This window comes from Sapajus apella, unplaced genomic scaffold, assembly GCF_009761245.1.
Source record: "Sapajus apella isolate SASKATOON/1434 unplaced genomic scaffold, GSC_monkey_1.0 scaffold36, whole genome shotgun sequence".
In the NCBI taxonomy this organism is placed as follows: Eukaryota; Metazoa; Chordata; class Mammalia; order Primates; family Cebidae; genus Sapajus; species Sapajus apella.
In genome coordinates, this window is record NW_022436976.1 from 32,367,082 (window position 1) to 32,374,391 (window position 7,310).

Consider the following 7,310-nt stretch of genomic DNA (forward strand, 5'->3'; position numbering starts at 1 on the left):
AGCCTCCCGAGTAGGTGGGATTGCAGGTGTGTACTACCACGCCTGGCTAATTTTTGTATTTTCAGTAGAGATGGAGTTTCACCATGTTAGCCAGGCTGGTCTCGAACTCCTGACCTCAAGTGATCCATGTGCCTCAGTCTCCCAAAGTGCTGGGATTTCAGGCATGAACCACTGCACCTGGCCCAAATGGACTTTCTCTTCATGTATCACTCATTTCAAGAGGAACATCTTTCTCAGAAGCTTCTGGCATATTTCCCCTTCAGCCTCACTGGGCAGAATTCAATCACAAGCCTTCCCACAGGTGCTGTAGGCCAAACAGTGGCATGTAGAAACAGAGTACTTAGATCAATTCAGCTCCTCCGCTGAGATCAGGAACATTGTGACCTGAACAAAGACCTGTTGTCATTGCTGTTAATAAGGAAGGAGATGGAAATGGCTATTAGGTAGGCAACCAGGGTCTGCCCTGCATCATTTTCCCCATTTTACAGGTGAGGAAACTGAAGCTCAGAGAGACTAGTAAGGTCAAACTGGAAGGACAAAACCAAGACTCAAAACAGATCCATCTGCCTCCAAAGCAGTTTGCTGTCACATTACTTGCTTTAGCCTGGAACTTGCTAAAAGGCGGAGTTACTATAAATCACATCAAAAGGAATTTATTACTGAAAGTGTCAGAAAAACTGCTTTTTAACAGCAACTAATACATAATTAGGTCTCCAAGCTGGGAGTCTTTGGACAATGATGGATTCATGAATAACAGAAAACTAGGTGAGAAAAAACACAAAGACAAAGAAGAATCTTAAAATAAAGTAAATGTTTATAATCTTTTTTGTGGGCATCTGCCGTCTTTTAATTCTGCACGTCCCCCCCACCCTTGACTTTCCAGAAATGGCCAATTTCTTTCAAATGCTGTATACTGGAAAAATCCAAAGGACTCATCAGATGAACAAATTTCAAAGAGCCACTACCAATTTATTTTCTTAAGCAAAGCATGAAGCCTCTGATTTGCCGCTGATAAATTCTCTGTAAGTAGCATTATAATTAAGCACACACAAACCATTCTGTGTTTCCAAGAATACAGCTGGGCTGGCACTGAATTGGTGATAGTGCACAGGCACCGAGTAGGAGGGGTCCACTGCATCTCAACTACCATGTAACGTCTTTGTGCAGCGACCAATCCGTCTCTCTCCTTGACACCCTTTGAATCACAGGCCATTGCCCATTCACCCCATGTCTGTCACTGAGCTTGTTTATGGGGCACCTTCAGTGAGCCTCCAGACTCTGGCCATCCGGCTTCTAGGCTATGGTCAGAGAAAATGCCAGGAAAGCAAAGTGCTACACCTCTCTCAGCGTGACTTCCTCCCCGCTCCCACCAGGCTGGCGGGAGTGGGGGGGGGGGGGGGGGGGGGGGGGAGTGGCGCGGAAATGGTGCGCAGCAAAATTGGGAAAAGAGAGAGGCAGCTTGGGGTGGCGGTGGCAGGAAAGGGCTGAGCAGTCAGACCAGGCTTCCAAACCAAGTTTCAGCACCCTGGCTTGCAGGGCTTTGGCAAGGCACCTTACCTTGACATGCCTCAGTTTCCTCCTACGTAGATGGAAAACCACCACGATCTTAAAAACTAATTGTGAGAATAAGCAATAATTTATGTAAAACACATGGAATACATCATAAATGCTCACTATATTATAGTACTTATTATTACCAGCCTCTTAGTAAAAGTTGACAGGCTGTTAGCACGAAACCTTTAGTGTGTGTTGTTGTTATGGTTGTTCTTGGGTATATAGAGGATATGGTTGCTTTAAGTTTTCATGCATCATAAAGTCCATAACCTTTTGCTGGAAATTCAACACACAGGAAAGTGAAAAGCAAGTAGCCTGGGAGTGTTGTGTGTACAGAAGTAAACAGTGGCAACCCTATCTCCCCCTGGCTTCTATGCAAACAGTTTCTTTTACAAATGTGTTTTTGGTATGCAAATCACTCTATGTAGATTTCTGTGTGTGCAAAATACAACATAGAAAAATGGCCTTCTTGCCAAGGAAGACAAGAGATGTTGGCTGCCATCAAATGAAATAGCAGCAAATTTCAGATTTCTTTTCCTACTTCTTTCTAACAATGTATGAAGTGAGCATATTTTTGGCACATTATACTCAGCTATTTTGGCTTTAGACTGTGTGTTCTCGTGATAAACGTGTGGTTATTGAAGCATGTAACTACTTTTAGAAGCTGTAATCATGTTTAGTTGTATTTAATTTAGAATTTCACAACAGCATGCCACCTCAGGTTAGGTCTAAAATCACAGATGGCTTTGCATGTAAGGTTAGGCTGCTAGTGTCTGTGTACTGCCTACTTTTCTGTAAAGACATGAGCTTATTAAGGGATTTAATGTCATATTTTAAGCAGGGGAGGGTGTGGGGGCATCCTGAAGACACTCCCAGTTCCCCGATCTCCAGGAGGGGGGCTACTCGGCTCCCTCCTTGTTCCAATTCTGAGGTCCTTGGCCTCTCTTACCCCAAAGAATGGGGAAAGAGGCCCCTGAGGCATAGCGAGCTTACCGTTTGAATAAATATCATGGACCCAAAGGGTTTAGCAGAGAGTAATTTATTAGGCAGAGAGACAGAAAAAGAGAGAAAGAGAGAGAGAGCTACCACTCTGCCGTTGGAGGGGAGTCCAGAGGGGATATCCGTATAGGTAAGGAGCAGCGGGCTTTTAACCCTGGAGTTATTCCCTCCCCATTCATGTTCTCGTCCAATGAGAGGAGTTCTTTCAAACGTCCTCTGGAATGATTGATCTTTGACTTTGATACCCGATTGGCTACTTGGTCCCCAACAGAGCCCCCTCCTCCCAGAGCTTTCCGTGGGCTTTTCAAACAAAGAAACCCACCTGGATTTCTCTACCTAACTCATGCCCGGGAGAGTCAGACAAAGAACTTTACATTTGAAACCCCTCTGGTTCCCAGATGGAGGCAAAACCACACCCCTCACAGACCTGGGAAGAGAAGTTTTTTCCTTAACACAGTCACTCAGTCCCTGATTTAAACAGGAAAGTCCAACTCCTGTTAGGACATGGGTGTTGATTGCTCTTTAACTACTTCCTGCTGAATTGGGGCCTAGAAGGGGCCCTGCAATTGAGGTTTCCTCCAGAGGGAAGTCTTCCAGGGGTCCAGGTTGATTCAGAGGTTCACAATAGAGCTCGATCCAAGGACATCTGGGGTTCCATTTGCAGGACGATTTGTTGCCTTATGGCTTTAATTCTAGAAGAAACGAATTTGACAAGAAGGTTAAAGATGAGAGGCCTGAAGGCCAGCAGTAATAGAATGGTTATAAACAGGCCTAGAAGAGGGTAGAGCCAGGACAGTTAGTTGTTAAACAAGCTCCGTGATCCTGTTTCTTGAAGGTCTTTAGCCCTGCGTTCGATTTATCCCTGAGTTCTTTAACTTTAAGACAATACCGGATTGGTTTATAAAGTAGCAGCATTCTTTTCCTAGAGAGAGACAGGTTCCTTCTCTCTCTGCTGTTAGCAGATTGAGGGCCTTTTATTTTGAAGAGCTACCACAGCTAAAGAGTTAAGCTGCTTTTTCAGAGTCAGCTGCCTTTTCAGAGAGAATTAGCAACCTTTTCTATGTCATTATCTAACCCCTGAGATATAGTGAAACTGAGTAGAGGTAGTAACTTCTCCAATGCCAGCACCAAGTCCTCCTACTATTTCATGCCCCTCCACTATGAAAGGAATAATTGGGGTTTGAGTATGGTGTGGTCTTGGCAAGAGAAGACTCTGCACCTGAGAGTCGGTGTAAGTTGTTACGGAGGGGCACTAGGAAGGAGGGGAGGAGAGCTATTAATCTGTAGGGTCAGCCGCATAGAGTCCGGTGGCAAATAGTAAAGCTAGGAGTGATAGTCCTGTTAATGCCAGGATGTGACTTAGACTCATGAGTAGTTACTTTCCTGGGGATCTCACTGGAAGAGCAAATGCACATCCTCTAATGGCTCACAGGTGTATGAAGGGTCACCTCCTGGAACTTCAGGCTAGGAGTGGAGGGCCTATGACTTTCTTCAGGAGGTGTCCAAGGCTTCAGCCGAGTGTGGCGAATCCACGAGTCAATTCCCACCACCTTAACTGCCATTGGGGTAGACAGAATAACTGAAAATGGTCCTTTCCACGATGGGACCAGAGAGGGAGAGTCTGAGGGGAGAGATTTAACAAGCACCAAGTCTCCAGGGCAGAACAACTCTTTCCTCTTTTCCCTAGGGTGTCCTTCAGGTAAGGTCCTAAGAGCCTGTTGGTACTTAGCCAAGGAGGTTCTATCTTTTATTAGATCTGCTGTTTCCTTGTCTAATATGACATCATTAGTAAGAAAGGGCTGTCCATAAAGCATCTCATGGAGGCTGAGTCCTATTATCTGAGGAGAGTTTTGAGCCCTTAAGTGTGGTATTGGTAATAGAGAAGGCCACAGGAGGTGGGTTTCCTGTGCCAGTTTCTTTAGGTGTCTCTTAAGAATTTCATTCATCTCTTCCACTTTCCCTGAGGACTAAGGCCTCCAAGCACAGTGGAGATGATACTGTATTCCTAACGCTTTAGAAATTCCTTGGGTCACTGCAGCTTTGAAGGCAGGGCCGTTATCGTTTTGAAGAAACAGTGAGGGAGTCTGTAATTAGGGATTATTTTATTAATTAGGACTTTTATTACCTCTTGGGCTTTTTCTGTTCTACAGGGGAAAGGCTCAATGCAGCTTGTGTAGGCGTCTACACATACTAACGATGTTGATATCCCGAGACTTAGGCATATGGGTAAAGTCCACTTGCCAGTCCTCACCCGGGTAATGACCGGTTCACTCTTCCCCAGGAGGAGCTTTGCAAAGTGCCAAAGGATTATTTTTCTGGCATATTTCACATCCTTTGGCTATTTGTTGGACAGCCTCGAAGAGACTTTTTTCTGTAAATACAGATTTAGCCATTCGATGGGTATTCTCTATACCCATATGGAAGGTTTGATGTAGGGTTTTCAGTACTTTCCATGGCTGGCAGCAGGTAGGAGCACTTTTCCCTCCTTGGTAGCTAGCCACCCTGAAGGAAGAAGATTATGTCCCTGGGAGATTGCCCACTCTACCCCTTCTGATGAGTACTGAGATCTAGTTCCCTGGAGAAGTTTTTCCCATATTAAAGGTCCTTCTATAAATTCTTGTCTGGCTGCCCTTTTTGCCTCTAGGTCAGCTCGGCGATTGCCCTCTGCTTCCTTCTCATCTCCTTTCTGGTGGCCTCTGCAGTGTCAGACTGCTGCCTCTTTGCATTCTTGGACAGCTTGTAATAAGTCTAAAATTCCATTATGATATTTAATGGGAGTTTCTGCAGAGGTTAGGAACTCCCTTTCCTTCCATATGGCAGCATGGGCATGCAAAACCAGGTGCGCATATTTGGAATCTGTGTACATGTTTATTCTCTTTCCTTTTCCTAAGTTTAGAGCTCGAGTGAGGGCTACTAGTTCTGCCAGCTGGGCACTAGTTCCAGGAGGAAGGGAATCACTTTCAAGCACTGTTTGGTCGCTGACTGCTGCATATCCTGCCTTTCAAACTCCATTTTCCAGAAATGAACTTCCGTCAGTGTATAGGTTAAGGTCAGGACTGGCTAGAGGAGTTTCTAAAAGGTCCTCTTGAGTCACATAATTCAGGGCTATAACCTGCTGACAGTCATGTTCTCTGTCTTCCCCTTCCTCAGGAAGAAGTGTAGCTGGATTGAGGGCTGCACATGTGCGCAGCTGAAGTACAGGACCTTTGAGCATTAAGGCCTCATATTTGAGTAAGAGGTTGTCGGGCAGCCGTAAGCCTCCTTTAGAGGCCAGAATTCCAGCTACGTCATGTGAAGTCCATACAGTTGGATCTTTCCCCTGCACGATTTTAACAGCTTCTGAGACCAGTAGAGCCACCGTGGCTATGACCCACATCAATTTCCTTACTTAGGTATGCCACTGGTTGTGGCGTGGTCCCCCGAGTCTGGGTGAGAACCCCCAGTGCCACTCCTGACTTTTCCATAACATATAGGGAAAAATTGTTCCCTGTAGGAAGGCTCAGAGCTGGAGCCTGCGGTAGTGCCTGCTTCAGGGTCTGAAAGGCTGCCTCAGCTGCAGGGTGCCATTGTATTAGATGAGTGTTAGCTTTTTGGGTTTCCTTAATCAGAGTGTATAGGGGTTTGGCCATTTCACCATATCTGGGAATCCACAATCGGCAGAAACCAGTTATTCCTAAGAATGCCCGCAACTGTTCTAAGGTCTTTGGACGGGGGAAGGCCAGTATGGGTTGGAGATGTTCTCCATCAAGGGCCCGAGTGCCCTTAGACAAGACCAGCCCTAGGTGTTTTACCTCTTGCCTACAAAGTTGGGCTTTTGGTTTGGAAACCTTAAATCCACAGGTGGCTAGAAAGTTTAGGAGGTCCTGGGTGGCCTGCTGACACTGGCTTTCTGAGTTAGCAGTTAAAACTAAGTCATCCACATGTTAAAGAACCAGGGTACCTGGATGTGAAAAAGTACTAAGGTCCTGAGCTAGAGCCGGGCCAAACAGGCGGGGGCTGTCTCACAAGCCCTGGGGTAACACCGTCCAGTTGAGCTGAGAATTCTGATCTAAAGGATCTTCAAAGGTGAACAGAAACTGGGAGTCAGGATGTAATGGAACACAGAAAAAGGCATCTTTAAGGTCCAGGACTGTAAACCACTGTGCCTCTCCTGGTATTTGAGAGAGCAAGGTGTATGGGTTGGGTACAGTTGGGTGTAAAGGGATCACAGCTTCATTAATAAGCCTGAGATCTTGCACCAGCCTCCACTGTCCATTAGTTTTTGTACCCCTGAAACTGGAGTATTGCAAGGGCTGTTATAGGACTTTACTAGACCCTGAGCTTTTAAGTTCCTTACAATATCCTGTAGCCCCTTTTTGGCTTCCGGTCTTAGGGGGTACTGTCTCTGGTAAGGAAAAGAGGTGGGATCCTTTAGCCTTATTCGAATTGGGCATGCATTCTTTGCTCACCCAAATTTTCCCTCCGTTGCCCAAACCTCAGGATGAATTCCCTCTTTAAGTAATGGGCAGCAGAGAGGGAGGTCCTCCCTGATGTTCATGTAGATAATGGCTCCTGCTCTGGCTAACAGGTCCTGCCTGAGTAAGAGAGTGGGGCTTTCTGGCATGATGAGGAAGGCATGGGAGAAGAGCACATCTCCCCAGTTACAGCTTAGGAGCTGGGAGAAATATCGGGAGACTGCCTGTCGTAGGACTCCTCGGACAGTTGCAGACATGGAAGACAACTGTCCAGGACAGGAAAGCAAAACTGAGAAGGCCACG